The following is a 21520-nucleotide window of genomic DNA, read 5'->3' as shown; positions in this document are numbered from 1 at the left end:
AAAAAAAAACTCATGAAGGAAACAAAGTGGAAGATGGCAGCTTTGATCTGAAATCAGACTCCAGCAGTTCCTTCTTTGGCTGTGAATAGCATTTTTCATCATGGGTGTTTAATGTATTCTTATATTTAGACATGTGTATGTATGTTTGTGTGAAGAAAATATGCTGTGTAATTGCATTCAATCTTTGTTTATCCAATTCAGATAAAGATTAGGTCTATGGTATACTCATTTCCCTTATCCCTTCTTCCAGGGTTATATATTTTTTATCTTGTGAACCTCTAATATGCAATAGTAATTTCCTTCCCCTAATTCCTTTTTTTATCCCTAGTATAAGTCCCTTGTCCCTCCTATTTTTTTCTTATCCTAAGACCAATAAAACTAAATCACACAAAGACCCTCTGTTATTTTATCCTTCCTTTATGATCCTTAATTATGTTAGGATTCTGAGAAGATATTTATTTCCTATCCCAAATATCAGTATTTCTCCACATTTTGTTTGGCTCTTATATTTCTTTATGTAAATATCTGCTGAATTCTAGCCCCAAAGCTATACCATTTATATGTGCTATCTTCCCCTCCGCAGACATAGGACCTCACAAGTCAATGTGAAGGATCACATCTCAGTTTTGACAGTATACTACCTATGTGACCTAGGTCACATTCCATCTCCTCTATGGTATTATTTCTTCATCTATTTTTTTTAAAGACAAACAATTTTATTTTTTAAAAAGTATTTTGTTTTAATTAGTAGAAGTTCTCACTTTCCTACCCCAAATTATCCCTCCGCCATCTTGGCCATCTTAAGAACATGAGAAAAACAAATTCCATTACTAGTATGTATAGTCAAAGAAAACAAATGTCCATATTGGTCACATCTAAAAGAAAATATATATCATTTTTCTTTCTGACTCTTTCACCTCTCTATCAGGAGTTGGGCCACATGTTTTATCATTAGACTCTAAAAATCTTGATTGGCCATTACCCTGAAAAGAGTCCAGCATAATGCTATCCCGTCACATTTATATACCATAACTTGGTCATCCATTCTGTGAACCTTAAAAATTCCCAGACCCTACTTCATAAGATTGGATTAAGACCATTCCCCATTTGAGCAGTGAACTCTACTTAGATCAAAAATGTGAAGACCTCTACTCCACCATAATTAAGCCTGATTTAGGGGAGAAAACTCCTTGCTGAACAATGAAAAATACTTAAACCCATACTTAAGCCATGCCTATTTTTAGAACTAATACAAAGGGGTCCTAAGTACCTATAAAGGTCAAGCAACTTGTGAATTTACAAGGAACAAAGAGCTGAGAAACTTACTCAGAGCTTTCCTGGTGTGAATTACTCAAAAGTTCACACCTTCTTAAGTGTGAACTAAGAATGGTCTGTCCTTTGAAAAACGTCTACTGTGATTGGTAGATGTAAGAATTTCGGGGAGGTGACAAAGGAGAAAATGCCCTTTAAAAGGAGACAAAAGGCTCTCTCTGAAAAAAGGTCAGCTGGGAAAGGCTGCCTTGAAGGGTCTCTCTCCAGACTCTCTCAGATACATTCAGAGAAAGATTGAGCTGGTGAAGGCAGCTGAGATGGAGCTGGCCTGGTGTCACTAGAATCCTTGCTTGGACAGATCTTGTGATGAGTGATTAAGGACTGACTGATCTTTTCTCTTAGGGCTTAGGCCTGGGTTGGCCAGAACTGGCCAGGGCCGGCTTATCCCTTTCTCATTATTTCCTTTCTCTCTCTTTCTAATTCCTCATTGTATTTGTATTAATTAAAATCTCTATAAAACCCAGCTGACTTGGGTATATTTAAATAATTGGGAATATTTCCCTGGCGACCACCTTATATTTGATTTAAACACAAAACACTGTAGTGAAAACATATTTCCTGTGGTCACAACTTACTCATCCACTCTTATATCTACTACAATTTAAGTCTTCCACTATTTTAATCACTACAGTTTATGACCCCAACCATTTTAATTATTACAGTTTATGGCTCCCACTCTTTTAACTGTTACAATTCCCAATTTATGAGTATTCCCTTAGATTCCCATTCTTGGCCTCTTCCAAAAGAGTTATAAATATTTTGTACATTCTTAGAATTTGTTTTGCTAAGGGCTAATCCCTTCCATATCTTTCCTCTAATTCTCCCTACCTCCTTCTCAACTTTTCCTACTATTTCCTATTGAGTAATATTAATTTTATATCCAACTCTTTGTGTGTGTTTGTATGTGTGTGTGTGTTCTTTCTTTTGACCAGTTCAGATAAGGATAAGGTTCAAGTGTCAAACTGTCCTCCATCTCTTCTTCCCTGTGAGTGGAATAAGATAACAAGCACAAATGCCCCCACTTACTAGAATAAACTGGAATAGGAAAGATAGGAGTAAAGGAAAGCAGTGTTTATTCCTTTCATGAAAGTAGGTAGAAGCCCTAATGGCAAATGCAAATGCCTGGTTGTAAGAACAGACCTTTTGTAGGATCCTAAAGTGAAACTCCTCCCTCCTTCCTCTGTCCAGCTCCAGTTGGGAGAAGCTGTGATGTAGAATTTTGAATGCATGAACTAGGTTACAAAAACAATGAAACTACCAAAATATACAAAAGAAGAGTTACATCTAACATCCTAAGAGATAAAGAAGTAACTGAACTACTTACTGCCCTTGAATTGGGGCCTCTGTGTCTTATCAGTTCCTTTCCCAGGCTTGTCCCTATAGCCTCCAGATAAAGTCAGCAAAAGGTAACAAACTAGCCCTCCATATCCCACTCCCAAATGGAATGCAAGCTAAATGCTTTACTTAGAGAAGAATTACACACTCAACTCCATCTGACTCACTTGGTATTGCTATGATTGTGTGATATTATTTTCTCTAACCTTCTTTTACCTTTTCCTTCATCCTGGGATTTTCTTCTTTCTCTCCATTCTTTTCTTATGATCTTTAAGTGGTAACAGAACCACTCCTAGGCCTTGTCTAATTGAGCTTTCTCTGAGGCCCCTGAGAATGATAGGGTTCAGAGGAAATACATTTTTCATCTCCCCATTCATGTTGACCTTTTTATGTTTTTCTTCACTCCTGGGTTTAAACTTCAAGAATATTTGAAATTTCTTTCATTTAGATTAAAAAAAATTATATCCCATGCAGTATCATACTCAGTTTTTCTGGGTAAGTTATTCCTGGCCGAAAGCTTATATTCTTTCCAAGTTTTCTGTTGCTTTAGTTGTTCACTCATTTTTCAGTCTTGTCCAACTCTTTCTGACCCTATTTGGAGTCTTCTTGGCAAAGATACTGGAGTGGCTTGCCATTTCTTCTCCAGCTTATTTTACAGATTTGAAAACTGAGGCAAAGTGACTTGCTTATGGCTAGTAAGGGTCACACATCTAAAAATGGCAGAGGCTAGATTTGAATTCAGGACAACAAATCTTCCTGACTTCAGGTCTGGCACTCTATCTTGAGGCATCACCTCACTGCTTTATAGTAATAGATGCTAAGTTGCATATGATTCTGACTCTGGCTCCTCATTTCATTAATTCTTCCTTTCTGGGTGCTGGATTGTGGCTATCATGTTCCTGGGAGTTTTTATTTTGGAGTTTCCTCCAGGAGAAGAAATGTTGGGCTCATTCTATTTTCACTTTGCACCTTAGTTCTAAGGGATCTGGGCATTTTTCCTTTTGGATTTCCTGAAATATGATGTCTAAACTCTATTTTGATCATGTTGTTTAGTTAGTCCAATAATTCTTGAATTTTTTCTCCTTGATCTGTTTTTCACGTAAGTTGTTTTAGCTATGATATATTTTACATTTTATTCTTATTTAGACTTTTGACTTTGTTTAAATATTTCTTGTTGTCTCATGTAGTCACTGGCTTCTATTCGGTCCATTCTAATTTTTAAGGAGTTTGTTGCTTGGCAAGGTTTTATACCTTTTGTGTCAAACTGTAAATATCCTTTCCAGTCCTTCTTCAGTAGCTTTCATTTCTTCTACAATTTTTTCTTTGAACCCTCTCATCACATTTACAAAAACATTTTAATTCTTTATTTTTAACTCTCATTTTCTCTCTTCCAAGAATTCTATTTGAGTTGGTGCCAAAGCTGTTCTTCTCTGACACATTGTTTATAGATTCTTTGTAATCATATTCTTCCACATTTGAATCTTGAGGAAGTTGACACTATAATAGTTCATTAGAGAGTGTTTCTTTTTTTGTTTGCTCATTCTTCTAGCCTATTTCCTGACTTGGATTTGATATTAGGACTGGGCTCTGTAGCACTCCTGGAGAGAAGATCTGGGAGGATCTTGGTGCTGCTTATATGGGGTAGAGAGTTGTGTTATTCCAGGATCTCAGGGACAGGATGGAACAGTATTTGGTCTGAGCTCAGCAAGTTTCTGATCTGGGTTTGGATCTGGTTTAAGTAGAATTCTGTATGACTGTCCCATTGACCATTTGGAAAATTCTGTGATTTTACCTTGTCTCCAGTGTCCAGAGACATCCCTGCTTGTATCTGTATGCCAACCTGGGCCAGGCAAAGAGGTCACTGTGATTTTTTCTGGATTTCTCCATCAAGATTTAATCTAATCCATTTTATAGATCTATCTGAGGGAGTTGTGGATGGGAACTTAGATGGATTTCTTCTACTTTACCATTTTAGTTTCTTTCTCCAAGACAAACAACTTTGAAAGACATAAAATTCAGATCGACACTATGACCAACCATGATGACTTTTTAGGAATCTATCACATTTTGCCTTGAGTGCTTCATAAAAGTGAAACAGAAAGTTTACGGAGATCTGACTTCCCTCCACAGTTATGGGTATTGAGCCACCTTTGAGACATCTGTTTGAAAAGGAACTGAACTCATTTGTTTTTCTCTTGAGTATAATGGTGTTTTGGAGATAGCTCTTTAGGAGCCCATCCTGGAGGGTGTGGAAACTGGCCTTTTAGGCCATGTTTCTTCATCTGTTAAAATGAATTGGATTACTAGATGATCTCTAGTGTGTCCTTACAGGTCTAAATTGATGATCCTTTGACCAAAAGAAAATGCTTTTGCCTAGGTTCCCATAGCTAATTCATTATGGGAATTCATGTTTCCTGACTCCAGATGCAATGAGTTTTTCAATGTCCCTATGAACAGAAGTAGGCAGAGTGGAAATTGCAGAGGCATATTTCATCTCCTCTGTAAGAAAAAGTTTTTAAAAGTTTGTGCAATGAATGAGCTGTAAATAAGGCTCTGGGTTATTGGAGGTTTCAAAGAGCCTGCCAAGGGAGAGTTGTTAAAAATATATATTTTTAGGAATGGCAAGCTCACGTCATTCCTGTGGACCTGTGTTCATTGGAGCAGAAGGCAGAGGGTGAGTAGAGGACGAATAAATGAAAAAGCATTTATTAAGTGCCTAATATTTGTCATTGTGCTAAGTGCTGGGATTACAATTTTTTTTTGTTTGTTTGTTTAAGACATAGACAAACAACAGAGAGGAGTGGTATGGGGAGGTCGTAAGGAAGTCGAAGTTGGTGCTGATGACGCCTGCAAGATTGAATGTGAAACTGAAGCAGAGGCCCACCCTCTGACCGGACAACTGGGAGCTTTGCACCCCAATGATTTCTCTTTCAACTGTCTTCGGATCGTGGGAAAAGAACTATTGAGTTTCACCCTTGCCCAACTACACCCCCTTCCCCCGCCTTTCTAGAGAATACAGACAGTGAATGATCAACAGGAACTTGCTGTCACGTGCTTCCGGCGCAACCATAGTGCTTTCTTGGGGGGAGGGGAAGGCACCGAGGCTCTCGAACTATCCCTCCCTCTCTCAGTGAGTCTCAGAATGTGCTCCGAGGACAGGGAGATGAGAAGCGAATTCGGGGATGGGAGGGACAAATGGAAGGAAGCTGTCTTCCACCTAGGTACCTTCCACCAGCTAGAAGTAGGATACCGGAAGACGAGGGGAAGGCGCCCCGAGGGTTGCTGGGAGGAACCACTTCTTCCGCCCCAGCCCCAGTTTCTCCCCGCCCCAGCCCCAGTTTGGTACTAATATTGCTACTGTTTTGAGAGTAATGGCCCTCTCGATACTCCTGTCACACAGTAAATCGAGACCTTCTGTTCAGAAGGGGGAGGGTGGCTTGGGGGCGAGGGGGCGTGGTGCTGGAGGATCCGCACCAAATATGCGTGGGCGTGTTGGGATAGGGGCGGGAGGGACTGAGTAAAGGACTCCTTTGCCCTCTCGGGGAGTTGGGCGTGGAGAGAGTGAAATGGTGCACTTCATAAAGCGAGTCTAGATACTCAGAAGTTCAATTAATGGAACCACTATTCATTTATTAATTGATTGATTAATAATGCGTACCTAATTGGCCAGGGGTATAATGCGCACCTAACTTCCTAGTGAAAGTTGCACCGGACTGAAGTTACAATGCAGTTTTTACAGGGCGCAAGATACAAAGCAAACAATGTTCATTATGAGACATAACCTTGATGGAGCAAGCAGCCTTATTGTCTAGAAGCTATATTGGTTAGTGGCGTGGGGATATAGGGCATTCATTCTATTGTATATCTTAAACTAGCTGCCAGCACTAAGGGAGGTATTTTCTCATGAATTCTAACTATTCTGAGCTGACTGACCTTCACAAGAAAGCTCAGTTCTGATTTCTACTTTTCCAGGGAAAACCAGATTTTTCTGGTCAATGACTTAGTTTACCTCAGGAGGCAATGTTGAAAGAACGGGTCCTTGAATGCCAGGCTGGGTCAGGTGTCTGGACTAATATTGTGAAGGAACACAGGTCTGGGAATCAGAATACCTCCAACCGATTTCTTGTTCTGCCATTCATTTTCTGCGGAACCATCAGAAAACAACTTCATCCCTCTGGGTTTTAATTTCCTCATCTACAAAATTATGGGATTGAATCAGACCATGGCCAAAGGCCTTGATAGATATGTTGTTCTAAGACATTACATTATATACTTAAAGGAACACACACACACAAAGTCCGAGACTAAAGAGTTTCGAGTAGGAATGGGAAATGAGGATTAGCTAGGGAGTAACATGGAGAGTTTGTTGCAGTCTTTAAAATCTGAGAGATTGGACTTGATACTGCAGGCAAAAAGACCCTTTGGCATTTTACCCCACAAAAGCAGGAAAATTAGAAAATTGCTTTATTCTGGCATGATGAAAGGACTCCCCTGAAGACTAAAGACAAGGAGTCCAGATGGCAGGGTTTTGCAGTGATCAAGTGTGTTCTGGTAGTGCATATGTAAAAGGGTAGAACTCACAAGTTGAGGGCTGGCCTTTGAAAGATTAGAAAAGATTATGAAAGGTAAAAACAAAGAGGTAATTGATGTCAGGTATTGTGTATAGCTTATGTGGTGTGTAGAAATGAGAGTTGGCATGTCTAATGGGGATCTAAGGAGGAAGTTGTACTGTTTGGCTGAAACATGAATTGCATGCATGAAAATAATATAAAGGAAGGGTAACAAAAAGAAATAGAGACCCGATTGTGAGAAGAAATAATTTCTAGGGCAAGCTCCTAAAAGAGGCTAGAGGAAGAAGAATTAAGGTCACAGAGTAGTGATAACCTAAGTAATCTCCTAGGTTGGACAATAATATCTAGCATTTATATGGCATTGTAAAGTTTGCAAAGTGCTTTACAATTATTGTCTCATTTTATCCTCCAGCAATCCTGGGAGGAAGGTATTATTATCATCCCCATTTTATAGATGAGGAAAATGAGGCATACAGATTACATGACTTACCCAAGGTCACATGAGTCAAGTTTCCTCCCTACCTTCTTTCTTGTTTTACATGATATTGCCTCTGAGGTTTAGAGGTTAGTTTTCACAGATTTCTTTACAATCATGTCCCATATATTTACACTTCCCATTCTCTTCTCCAGTACAGGAAGTGCTTTTGACAGTGATAGCCATCCTAGTGTAAAGATTAAAATTTAGGGGAAACTGAGGCAGGTAGAAATTAGTTTCTCTCTGTAAGGAGTATTATATTTTTTAGAGGTTTACTAAAGGTTAAAGATTAAAGAAAATACAGAATAAGAAAAAACATGTGCCTAGGCCAGAGGCCTAGACAAGATAACCTCACATCATGGAAGAGACACATCTGCTCCAAAACGGAAGTCCAAAAGAGCCCAAAAGCCTTTGCAATCAGCTTAAATCCCTTCTCGATCTCGCCCACCTCAGAATTCCATGACATTACAAAGCATTTTGGGTAAGTGGAGCAAGGGCTTGTGGGGATTAAAGTCCAGAGTTCGGGTCTATTTTTACACTAGAAGCAGTAGAAGTACTTCCTACAATATCCTTGAGAGGCTGCTCATTATCTAAGATCTACCTGGATCCTTATAACAACAAGGCCATGCCTTGGCAAATCTCTAAATGGTACACATCTGCGCCCCATTTCTGGGCTTTCATTCTCAGACCTCAACTTTACATTGAACTTAGAACTATCCAATATAGACCTTGAAAAGGCAGGCCTTAGAGATCATCTCTTCATCTTCAAACTTCTCATTTCTTCTTTGTTCCTATTGAATCTCTTCTCTTTTCTCCCCCCCAGCCCCCCCCCCCATTGGAAGCCTTCACTATCACTGGAACTCTGTTCCATTTCCTATCCTCTTTGTGTTCTATCCTGCAGTCTCCCACTGCCTTTGCCTTGGATTTGGGAGAATACTGCTATAAACATAGGGGATATGTGGGAGATAATGCTGATGCATCATCTCCAAAAAAAATGGCATCATGGGAGGAGGGCTACATTTGTAGTAAGGGAGCCTGATTTAAGATCTTAACTGCTTCTTAACATATGTGTGACTATAGGTAAGTTAATTAACCAATTTGGGCCTCAGTTTCCTTAGTTGCTAAATAAGGAAGCTGTACCAGAATCTATGGTCCTTTCCAACTCTAAATCTATTATATGAAGTAGTATCATTTTAGAAGTCAGTTTGGTAGTGGGGAGGAGAGTTTCTTAGGTCCTTGAATCTACTCTATTTAGGGAAGTCATTAATCATCAGTTGGGAATTTTAGAGCAGGATTTATTCATGTTTCTCATTCTTCCTACTCCCTAGATTCCTGCCTTTCCCAAAGAGAAGATCTAGGAAGACCAGGTGATGGTGGCCATGACTCTGACATCTAGGGTCTTGGTGAGTTATGGTTCCCTCTAACCTTCCTAAGATCTTGTCCCTTGCTCCCAAGTGTGATTGGAACATATTTCTTTATCTTGAGGTTTCTCAGGCTAATAACAGCTTTTCCCCAATATGTTTTTCCTCTTAATAGCATCCTTTGCATAAGGTGCTCTCTTGATTTCACCATATAAACAACCTGGCCCTCATGATGTTTTTGTACCTCATACAGGGACTGACTGATAAAGTTGTCCCTGGGATAGCAGAAAAATGTTATTTCAGGAGCTGGTGACATTTGATGTGGTTGGGTAATTCACCCAGAAGGAATGGGCAGATCTGGCCCTAGCTCAGAGGGCTCTATACAGGGACATGATATTGGATAATTATGGAAACCTAGTGTCCCTGGGTTCCCTCTCTCTCTCTGACTTAAGAACTATATGCTGAGACTTCTTTGCTTTAGGCTCTTTAGTACCTGTAGAAACAACTGTGTGTTGCCTTATGTATAAATGGAGATTTTGAAACTTTGACTTCATTCCCCAGAAGTTCTTAGTATTTCCCAAAATTCCCTATAATCTCCCACTTTGGTGAGATCCCTTATTGGTATTTAAGTGGGAGAGCCTCAGTGCCATTTTTTTTTAACCCTTACCTTCTGTCTTGGAACCAATACTATTGGTTCCAAGGTACATAGTATTGATTCCAAGGCAGAAGAATAGTAAGGTCTAGGCAATGGGAGTTAAGTGACTTGCCCAGGGTCACATAGCTAGGAAGTATCTGAGGCCAGATTTGAACCTAGGACCTCCCATCTCTAGACTTGACTCTCAATCCACTGAGCCACCCAGCTACCCCCCCCCCCCCCAATGCCCTCTTTTTTTGATCTTCAACTGGGCTGAATTCAGGCAGTTCTTTTGCTTTAGTTATTAATAATACAACTTTATAAAATATAATATTTATTATTTAAAAACCCACATTTTGGCTTACCATGAAGGTATTACAAATTCTCATTTTTTCTCATTTTGAGAATCATCATTCTCATTCTCATTTTTGAGCAGATAGCCTTACAGTAAAGATAGTAAGTTTTCCTGGTTGCTGCCTACCGGGAAGGTCTGGTGTTGGGGTGTGCCTGTTTCTCCCCACCCCCCCTTGTTTCTCCTGTCCATCTGCTTGGCCAACGTTCTTCACCTCTCTCCACCCAGCTTGGAGTCTCCTCTTGCCGAGACCAGACCTGCCTCAAGAGCCTGCCAATCCCAGCCATTTTTTTTCCACAGAGGGTGACAAATAAAAATATTTCTGCCCCAATCCCTTTCTACACCCACATATGTGTTTCTAGCCTGCCATAGCCATTTTTTCAGTGTGGAGAAAAGAACCCCACACTTTCTAATTTTCAAGCAGATTTTTTAAAGCTGATCCTGGATTCCTAGTTTAGAAGGCTGTTACTAAAGTTTTTTCACAGGGAGCGCAGTTAGTTCCAAATCAGTAGATTTAAAGTCAGTTTTGAGGAATAATCCTTTTTTTCCCCTTCTTTCTCTTGACCCAAAATACCAAGGAGAAGTATTTTTTCTCTCATATGCAAATATGCTATTATTTACACTCAAATTTTTTCTTCTTTCTGTTTACTCTGTAAACAAACCCCATTAAGCATCTTTCAGGAAAAATGCTATTGCGAAGCATGCTTGAAACTGTAAAGATTAAAATTTAGGGGAGACTGAGGAAACTGAGGCAGGTAGAAATTAGTTTCTCTCTGCAAGGAGTATTATATTTTTTAGAAGTTTATTAAAAGTTAAGGATTAAAGAAAATACAGGATAAGAAACATGTGCCTAGGCCAGAGAGGCCTAGACAAGACCTCACCTACATTATGGAAAGAGCCATGTCTGCTCCAAAACGGAAGTCCAAAAAAGAGAGACACAAAAGCCTTTGCAATCAGGTTAAATCCCTTCTCGATCTCCGCCCACCTCAGAATTCCGTGAGATTACAAAGCATTTTGGGGTAGTGGAGCAAGGGCTTGTGGGGATTGAAGTCCAGAGTCTATTTTTACAAAACTCTGAAATAACAGTTTGAGTTGATAGAGCTAAAAAGTGCAGTTTGGATCTGCTTAATTCTTTTCCTGGAAAATTTTATTTTCATTAGAGATTTCCCACTTTATTTCTCTCTCCTCAAGAATATGCCACAACATAGGCTGCTTAAACTACAAACCAACCTGAAATATTTTGACAAAGTTCTGAAAGTTTTAAATACTCTCAACATGCAGAATGGAGATTCTGCCCTGTGCTTCTATGAGGAAATTGATAATCATATTCCTAGTACCAAAATCTTGCAAATTATGAATTTATATATAATTATTATAAAAAATAACATCATTGTACCTTGTTGCTAATGCTGTGAATACTTTTCACTGCATCAAATCAAGAAAAAGCAGAAGCTATATATCAGACAGTCATGTAATGTTGATGCATGCAAAGTGTAAAAATTGAGATTTGAACCCTGGACTTCAATCCCCAGAAGTCCTTGGTACTTCCCAGAATTCCCTATAATTTCACCTGAGTCCTCACCTGAGTGCGAGAACACAATTTAGTATTTAAAGGGCTCTCTGCCTCCCAAAATCTTCTTCCACTTCTAAGCACACGTGTCTCTCTACCTGGCAGGCAAGATGTAGTGAGTAGGTTGTGAATGGGCTAATGTGCCCTACACACGTGCTTTTCTTATTTTATATTTCTTTATCTTTGTTTCTAATATTTTTTAATAAACCTCATAAAATATAATATTTTTATCAGTAGAGACTAAATTTAACTTTTATAACAGTTTAGATTTTTGCAGAAAGCAGAGTTGACTGCAATTAGACATGTGCTTAAGATCATAGCACAATGGGGCAGCTGGGTAGCTCAGTGGATTGAGAGCCAGTCCTAGAGACGGGAGGTCCTAGGTTCAAATCTGGCCTTAGACACTTCCCAGCTATGTGACCCTGGGCAAGTCACTTGACCCCCTTACCACTCTTTTGCCTTGGAGCCAATACACAGTATTGACTCCAAGACGGAAGGTAAGGGTTAAAAAAAAAAAGATCATAGCACAGACTTGTAAAATCATTTGTGATTCATTGTATGTTGTTTATATGGTTATTTATTTAAAATATATGAATATTAAACTAATGCAAGATGCAGAACTTATTCTCTTATCTCACATCACAATGAATACTATCTTGCAAAGTCAGAGTGAAAATTTTATAATACACATTTACTCTGACATGAACCTCCCTTAACCTATGTATGAGGGAATTTCAAAGGTAAATGGCCTAACAACCACTGCTTTTTAGGAAGCAGGTAATTTGCACTCACTACTGTATCGGTGTGCCAGTTCTATTGAACATCAATGTTCTATACAAGCAAGTGAAATTACTTGGAAGTCCAAATTTCTGTCACTCCTTCATCTCAAGGAGGTAACTGCAAAATTTTAAGAACTGCACACTTTTGGCAAAGGGATGCATTGAATAAGTCTTTCACTTGGGGGTCAAGATTTTGCTTCTATTTTCTCAGATATCAGAAGTCCATGGAAAGAAACCAAAATCATCAAGCATTTCCAAAGAAAGCCCAGAGAGAGGAGTAAGCAGATGTCTGTATAGCACCAACCATAGTACAACACAGAGGCCAGACACCAGAAAAAACAGCAGATGAACAAACAAGGCACAACCATTGACTTAGGGACAGGTCTAATGAGCTATCCACACAGTTGAACTTTTACTAAGAGGCAGTTTACCTATAAAAAAACTATCATTAATTTGCTTACAGACATTCTATTCTAAAAGCATATGGGTATTTGTTGTAAGATCAACTCTATTCATATACTTGAATAATTCAGATTATATTTGTACAATAAATAACTTGCAGTTATTTTATAGGAATTGTTCCATGTTACTTAAATTTGATTAAAAAAAAACAAATTGTATAATTAGAAATGTTATAACAGTACACTGGATACTGTTCAATTGCAACAGAAATTGTTTATATTATCCAAAATGTATGTATGATAATTGTCTTAACTGGTTCATTCTATATTTGCCAAAAAGTATGTCTTTATTAGAATCAGACTTATTTAAAAACCAATTTAGCTGGAAATTGTATTTAATCTTTTAAATGAAAAAAGGAGATGTAATGGTACTCCTAACCATCAATCATTTCTCCATCCCAGAAGGGCTATCTATTCCTCCTATGCAATAGCATTTTGAGTGTAATGATAAGGATTACACTGTATAGTAGATTTTTCGGAGACTACCAGGAGATAAAGACACAGGGGACCCAATAGGATAATAACATTGGGTTGAAGGTTTGCTTGTATTTCTACAGATAATGGAAACATCTGGATACCCACCAAGCACATCACGCCATGTGGCACAGGACCAGGAAGAGAAGCGAAGCAGAAGAACAACACAGATGACATGGATCACCAGCAGACCAGCCACACTCAAGGCACACCTGACGAGATGCTCACAGGTGACAACACACATGTCAAAGACTGACATCACACCTATCTTAGTTATATTCACTATTATTGCACTGATGGACACTTGTCATGCTGAAATCTATTGGTCTATTATATCTAAACCTCAAGTATTAAGAATGTCAACTTGGATTAACAAGCCCCCACTTGTGTATGTTAATGACACCAAATGGCCATCATACCCAGTTTTAGCCAAAGACATTACCATGGAGTCAGAAGGGACTAGCTATAATTATTCAGGCACTACTTTATACCCTTCATTTTGTATATCTACAGTATGTACTGACAAAAAGAATTAATTTTATATACATTGTAAAATTCAAGCTTGGATTGTAAGAAATGCTACTGTAAAAATGGAGATTTGACTTCAATCCCCAGAAGTCCTTGCTCTAATTCCCAAGATGCCCTCTAATCTCACCTGAATTCTCACCTGCGCCAGAACCGAAATTGTTTTTAAACTGACTCCGCCTTCTGCTAGCTCTCTTCCTGCTTGCGCTTCCAGGGACACATGCTTCTTTCGAGATGTAGTGTAAGCGAATGGGCCTTTCTGCCCTCGTAGGCACGTGCTTTCTTATTTTGTATTTTCTTTATTTTTTAATCTTTAATAAACCTCTAAAAATAATATTTTAGCAGAGAAACTAATTTTAATCTTAACACTACTGATAACAATTATATAGGCATTGGTATGGCTTTCATAGGAAAAGGGCATGGAATATATCAACTACAACATAGACCTAGAATCCCTGACAACAGAAAATTGTGTTTAAATTAGGTAGAGACACTGCATAGGGATTTGTAATGGACAGATTGTCCTGGTCAAACTCCTAGAAAAGTTGAGATGGCAGGTAGAATAGACTTTGAGATTTTTTATTGGGGACCTAAATTACATTGTAGATTTTATGATCTATTGATACGTTCAGATGGAACTAGAGAACATGAAAGATGGCACATTCCATGAACAACATAGTATAAGATTGAAGAATTTGCACAAGCTGATGTATCAGGTCCCAGACTTGGTATTGAAGCAGGTTCCATTCAAAATACTCAGTGGGAAATCATGGCTGACAACCAGTCAATTTGTAAATTTTAGGTCAATATTACAAATCTAGGGATTGATTTGAAAAATGTTACTCACGTTAACATCACAGCTTGTGTATTTGCTCCTTAAGTAATGTTAGTAGGTAGTACACTTAACATCTCGAAAAACAATAAGGGGCTATATGAGATTCTATGCTTAAACTGTCATCTACATCAATGTATAGATTCTATTCATGACAATACCTATATGAGCAAGAAGCTGTAAAAATTTCTTCTAAATGGGAAGAAACTTTAGCTTCTATTAACCCTAACAATTGGCTTGGCAGAATTAAGTTTACAAACATTGGTAATGTCATAGTCTTGGTTGTTATATTGATTGGCTTGCTTATACTATGCAAAAGATGTTTAAGTAAGACTTATATCAGAAATATGCAGCCAGATGTTGCAATGACACTTCATTTTCATCATTCTCATTGTTTAAAAATGATGATATAGAGCAACAAACACACAGAATGTAATGTTTATGGGAATATTGGTACTTTTAAAAATTTGTATTAATTGTATTAATGTTTTTGAAAAGCTTTTATATGCTGAAATATTTTGTATGCTCACAATGTGAATCTTAGTCAACTTAAATTAGGGAAATAGAAAACATTTTTGAATGAAAATTCTTGGATTACACACTGGCTTAGGTAAAACTTTGCCACATGAAATATGAACCATGAGTTTAAAATTTTGTATTAATTTTACTTTTATTTTCCCTGATTATTTTTCAGATTATTTTTCCCATATATTTTCATCTAAGTACTTGAAGTACATTGAAAGCAGTATTATTTTTCATCATGAAGGATAAGTTTACAATGCCTATAAGTTTTAATATATATGTACATACCCAAAAGCTTGAGACTGTAGGAAACTGCAAGCATTTGTTAAACCTCATGGGACTAATATGAGTTATTGTGTCTGATTGCAGAAGAAGGGATTGCAATGGAGGCATTAAACTTTGCCAGAAAGCCTGATATCTAGAGAGACATAAAATCCATAAAACATGGATAAATGTCTTGTTGGAGGTAAAAGGATGCAGTGTTTTGATACCCTCAAACATATATTGACCTTATACCACAGTTCCAACCAAATATCTATGTGGCTGGCATCATGGCTTCAATATCTCAAGAACTCTATGCATGATCAGACCAAGGGAAAGGAAAGACTTCCCTCTCTTATCAAACTATAGTCCCTTTCTTTAGATTTAAAGGTCTGGTAACTTCTTACAGTCCTGGCTGAGCATGGGTAAAATGCTATATTAATGCACGTGTCCTACAGGACTGTGGGACTGATATCACATTAATTCGGGATCACTAGTGAGTTAAGGTCATTTTATTATTATTTTTTATTATTGGTCTTACATAAAAATTTTAATTTAATTTTGCTATTTGATTTAAAATTCATGTTTATGTTGTTATTTTGATTTTTCTTATACTCATTATTCTTATTTTTTATTGTTGCTTTTGTTTAGTTTATAATTTTTTTTTACCATTATACACTCTCATCTTAATTTTTAAACAAAAAGGGATCTATGTAGCATACCAGGTATATTGGCATCTTGAAGGTATGATTGGTATTGATATTGTATCTTATATGTTCATATACCAGACTCATGGTCACGTTGCCTATTGATTATTGTATTTCCAAATCTTCAGTCCAAAGGACAAAAGAATTCCTGAGCAGGACATTATTTGCCACAGGGTTCTAGCTCCCACCTAGTTAGACCATACTTCTTACCAAGTCACATGTTTCATTAATCTCCTCCTCTTTGATTACGTGATTGTCAATTGAGCCAATGTTAAAACCTATGGCATGTCACATATGCATTAGCTACCTCCCACTCCACATTCCTAAATTCTCCAATAAAAGTTTGAGGACATGTGTAGTGCCCTCTCTCAATACCATCAGAGGGGCATGCACTATGGAGCCTATATTTTTTAACTTCTTGTCTCTGAGTCTTTATTCCTTTGTCTCTCTCTCTCTCTCTCTCTCTCTCTCTCTCTCTCTCTCTCTCTCTCATCTAACCATTTTCCCTCAGTTTCCAATCTCCTTCTCAGGTGTCCGTCCACCCATGAAAATATTAATATGTAACTACAGGAGGTTATACTTCTTGATCATCAAACAATCCACACTGGGGAAAAACCCTATCAGTGTAATGAGTGAAAAAATTTTCAAATATAGATCAGTTCTTAATTGCCATCAGAGGATCCATACTGGGGAAAAGCCTCACAAATGTAAGGAGTATAAAAAGCCTTTGCTACAAAGAGCAACCTTGTTGATCATCAGAGAATACATACTGGGGGGGATCCCTATAATACAATGAATGTGGGAAATCTTTCATTTTGAAGAAGAGTTTTATTGGCCACCAGAGACTCCATAAGAAGGAGAAATTATATAAATGTAATGGATGTGGAAAAGTATTCAGTTAAAAATCTAGTCTTGATTCATCATCAAATCCACACTGGAGAGAAGCCCTCTGAATGTAATGAATGTAACAAAGCCTTTGCTAATAAAAGCATCCACACTGAGGGAAATCCCTACAAATGAAGTGACTGTGGGGTAACATTTTAAGGAAAAGTTTCATGCGACATCAGAGACTCCACAATAGAGAGAGATCTTATAAATGTAATGAGTGTGGGAAGACTTTCAAACGTAGCTCAATTCTTACTGGCCATCAGAGGATTCACACTGGGAAAAAAATCTCTTTAAATACAATGAATGTGACAAAACTCAAACGCAGTTCAGATCTTACTTCCATCAGAGGATCTGTACTAGAGAGAAACCTTGTGAGTGTAATGTGTGGAAAAGCCTTTGCTACTGAACCAAATCTTATTGGTGTAATAGAATTTGAGAGGTGGTTTTGAATATTGAGAGAGAAAACTTGAGTGACAACTAAGGCAGTTGGAAGGGGGGAGGAAGAGAGACTTCTAGGAAAGGACAGTTACTCTGGGAAGTTCGGTTCCTGGACCTGGGACTGAACAGAGGTCCTCTCTGCCTTCTCAGGATAGAAATCCATCTATTCCTGGGATTTTCCCAACCTTTTCCTCTGACCTGGTTACCTGTGGATGGTGTCTATTGGAAAACAATGATTTAAGGGGGCTGGCTGAACTGTGAACTTACCTTGAGGGGTATTTGCCCAGAAAGGCAAGCTAAGCCAGGCCTGAAGATGAAGAACTTTTCTTTCTCTGTGCTGACTACTGCTGAAGACATTATACTCAAATATCTCTAGCATAGTTGATAGCGTAGGGATAGAAAGAAGATAGAATAACTGTTAAGCCTGTGAGCTTTGGGTTCAACCTGAAGGACTTCATTTTCACTCTGTGGTTTAGTTTAAGGCACTCTACCTCTAGCCTGATTTCTCCCTTTTTGGACTTTGTTATTAAACCACCCTTTTGTTGAGTCAATGCAGTCAGATAAATCTGTGAAGGGTGAAGGGTTGCTTAGGGGGAAGTTCTCTGTAACCAAGTTTTCATAAAATCTTGAGGTGATCTTTATTACTTTCCCTCCAGCAGGGGCTGGACAGGAAGAGATATCGGGGAAGTTCAAGCACTAAGCAAAGTCCTGAACTGAAATCCTTCAGTATCCCTATCCTGGACAGACCTCTGCTTGCCCCTTTATCTCAACCTATTCCACTGGGACAAAGAGCAGCCTTTGCCTCTCTGTCAAGGAGAAGGGGCTTTCCTCCTGAGTTCAATTAGTCAAATCCATCTTGACTAGTACCAACCACTATCTCCTAGGGGGTCTCCCTTTTTCCTACCCTTCAACAAGCAGTTACTCGGTTTAGCTCTTCATTAGAGAGCTAGCCAGGGCAGGGAGAGGCTATTGGCTCCCTGTTCAGATAGCAAGGGGGTTCCCTGTGGCTTAGTTAATATATCAAATCACTCTAACTAACCACAGGTTAGTTAGATCCCAGGGATCCCTTTCTGTTATCTTTTTTAACATTGGTCATCAAAGAATTCATACAGCAACAAAACCTTATGAATGTATTCAGTGTGGAAAAGCCTTTAGATACAGTCAAAACCTTACTGCACACCAGAAAATCCACACTAGGGGGAAAAAAACCTTTAAAATATCATCCAGTTTCTCAGATCTCTCCCCTCTCCCCTTCCCCCAATCAAAAAAAATTTTTTTTAATTTAACTCTTATTAACAAAAATAAATATTCAAACATAAGACCAAAAACAGAAAAGTGATCTTAAGTATAAATATAAACATCAATTATTTGTTCCTAGAGGAGGGTGATAACTAACAAAATTGTAAAAACATCCTGCTCATTTTCACCAGTATAATTAGGTTAAAAATGTTTCCAAATTACTTTTTCAATTAATAAGCATTTATTTCCCCCCTGCTTCCTCTTCCTTTTGCCAAAAGGAAAAAAAAACAACCCTTGTAATAAATTTATGTATTTGAACAAAATCCACTCCCACATTGACCATGTCTTACTTTGCATCTTAAGTCTGTTGCTTTATCATCAATGTTCCAGAACTGTGGTTGGTTATGCATTGAACAGAGTTCTTAAGCCTTTCAAAATTGTTTATCTTTACAATGTTGTATAAATTGTTCTCTTAGTTCTGGTTGTGTCACTTTCTTTCAATTTGTATAAATTCCCAGGTTACTCTGAAACTTCCCTTTCATCATTTCTTATGACAGTATGATGTTTCATTATATTTATATTACATAATTGATTTAATCTTAGTCAAAATGATATCCACTCCCTTTTATCAATTGGAGGATGGCTTTTATTCTTACAAATTGTAATTAGTTCTTTATCTTGGATTTGAGACCTTTATCAGATAAGAATGCTGCAAAGATTATTTACAGTTAACTGGATGCATTCTCTTCTAGTTAAAACTTAATTGAAGAGTTCCGGTCAAGATGGCAGCTTAGAGAAAGCTAAAGTCCAGATCTCCTGAAACCCTTCCTTACAGATCTCAAACCGAATGCTCCTAGGGCACCGAAATCCAAAACAATCAACAACATAGACCCCGGGAGTCCTCCTCCTGGACCTGGACATGAATCAGAAGGTACGGCCTCCCCCAAAAGCCAGAACCCGAGACCACTCAGACCTAAGGGGTAGGCAGAAGGAAGGTCCTAGGACCCATCCCCCCCAAGCCAGAGCGCCGAGTCCAAGTCCGAGGCAGCAGAGGCAACCTCAGAGCCCCACGGCCTGCTATTCTGAAGGCTGCTTCCTGAAAACAATCTGACCCAGTCGAGGGGGCACCCAGACAGCAGGGAAACAGAGAGAGAGGGGGGAGCTTGTAACCCCCTGGCTGGATCCTTCCATTGGAGTCTCACGAAAAAAGTCCCTGCCTCAAGGCATACTAAATTCAACCCAGGGAAAGCTAATCTCATTAGGAGCCCTTGGAGCTCCGGGAAGCCGTGGCCCCTCTCCCTGCAGAGTGCGGCAGCTGACTGGCTAAGGCACAGGAACAAGGGCCAAGCTAGGCTCAGAGCGTGGAAGTAAGGCAACGGAGAAGCATCAGGAGGGTGCCGAGGAGAGGAGGGCAGTAACAGGGACACACCAGCAATTCCTGGCTCCCCGGGAAGACAGAATAACAACTGCATAGAATGGACAATCTGCCTAGGGCTAAAACCTCTGAACGCCAGACAGAGATAAGAAAAGCTAATCCTCCCCACTCAGATAGGGATGGCAAACTACACAGAAGCACAAAAGCCCCAAAATTCCAAAAGAAACAAGAAGAAGGGGGCGACTTTGGACACATTTTATGGAGCAAAAATACAAAACACAGAGGAGATAGAAGAGGAAACACAAGCAAATGCTCCGATACCTTCCAAAGGAAATGGAAACTCTCCACAAACCCATGAAGAATTTGAATCTGAAATGAGCAAAAAGATGGAAGCCTTCTGGGAGGAAAAGTGGGAAATAATGCAAAAGAAATTCACGCATCTACAAAACCAGTTTGACCAAACTGTAAAAGAAAACCAGGCTTTAAAGCAAGAACTAATAAAGCAAAGCCAAAAGACCAAGAAATTAGAAGAGAACATAAAATATCTCACTGACAAAGTGACAGATTTGGAAAATAGAGGGAGAAGAGATAATTTAAAAATAATTGGACTTCCAGAAAAGCCAGAAATAAACACCAAACTTGACATCGTAATACAAGAGAAAATTGCCCAGAGATTCTAGAACAAGGGGCAATACAGCCACTGACAGAGCTCACAGAACACCCTCTACACTAAACCCCCAAAAGACAACTCCCAGGAACGTAATTGCCAAATTCCAAAACTCTCAAACAAAAGAAAAAATCCTACAAGAAGCCATTAAAAGACAATTTAGATATAAAGGAATGCCAATCAGGGTCACACAAGACCTTGCAAGTTCTACTCTGAATGATCGTAAGACCTTTGGGAGGGGAAAGACTTTAAAACCAAGCAAGACATAGAAAGAATCACAAAATGTAAAATAAATAATTTTGAGTACATCAAATTAAAAAGCTTTTGTACAAACAAAACCAATGTAACTAAAATCAGAAGGGAAACAACAAATTGGGAAAAAATCTTCATAGAAACCTCTGACAAAGGTTTAACTACTCAAATTTATAAAGAGCTAAATCAATTGTACAAAAAATCAAGCCATTCTCCAATTGATAAATGGGCAAGGGACATGGATAGGCAGTTCTCAGATAAAGAAATCAAAACTATTAACAAGCACATGAAGAAGTGTTCTAAATCTCTTATAATCAGAGAGATGCAAATCAAAACAACTCTGAGGTATCACCTCACACCAAGCAGACTGGCTAGCATGATAGCAAAGGAAAGTAATGAATGCTGGAGGGGATGTGGCAAAGTAGGGACATTAATTCATTGCTGGTGGAGTTGTGAATTGATCCAACCAT

General features: G+C 38.5%; 1 long non-coding RNA gene and 1 pseudogene across 3 annotated transcripts; one reads left to right on the top strand and one right to left on the bottom strand.

The window, feature by feature from the left end:
* Positions 1-21520, bottom strand: part of LOC103093225 (zinc finger protein 420-like) — a 136096-nt pseudogene that overhangs the window by 59662 nt on the left and 54914 nt on the right.
* On the top strand, positions 5424-16605 carry LOC103105739 (uncharacterized). 3 transcript variants are annotated; one of them, XR_008913484.1, is made up of 3 exons: positions 5424-5797; positions 9042-9116; positions 13428-16605. It is a non-coding gene; the product is annotated as an uncharacterized LOC103105739 (long non-coding RNA). The 3 variants fall into 3 exon arrangements; XR_008913483.1 differs by having other exon boundaries at positions 5426-5888; XR_001623711.2 differs by lacking the exon at positions 5424-5797 and adding an exon at positions 5898-8194.

This window comes from Monodelphis domestica, chromosome 7 (assembly GCF_027887165.1).
Source record: "Monodelphis domestica isolate mMonDom1 chromosome 7, mMonDom1.pri, whole genome shotgun sequence".
Lineage (NCBI taxonomy): Eukaryota > Metazoa > Chordata > Mammalia > Didelphimorphia > Didelphidae > Monodelphis > Monodelphis domestica.
Note: the sequence above shows the minus strand (reverse complement) of the source record. Positions and strands in the feature narration are given on the sequence as shown.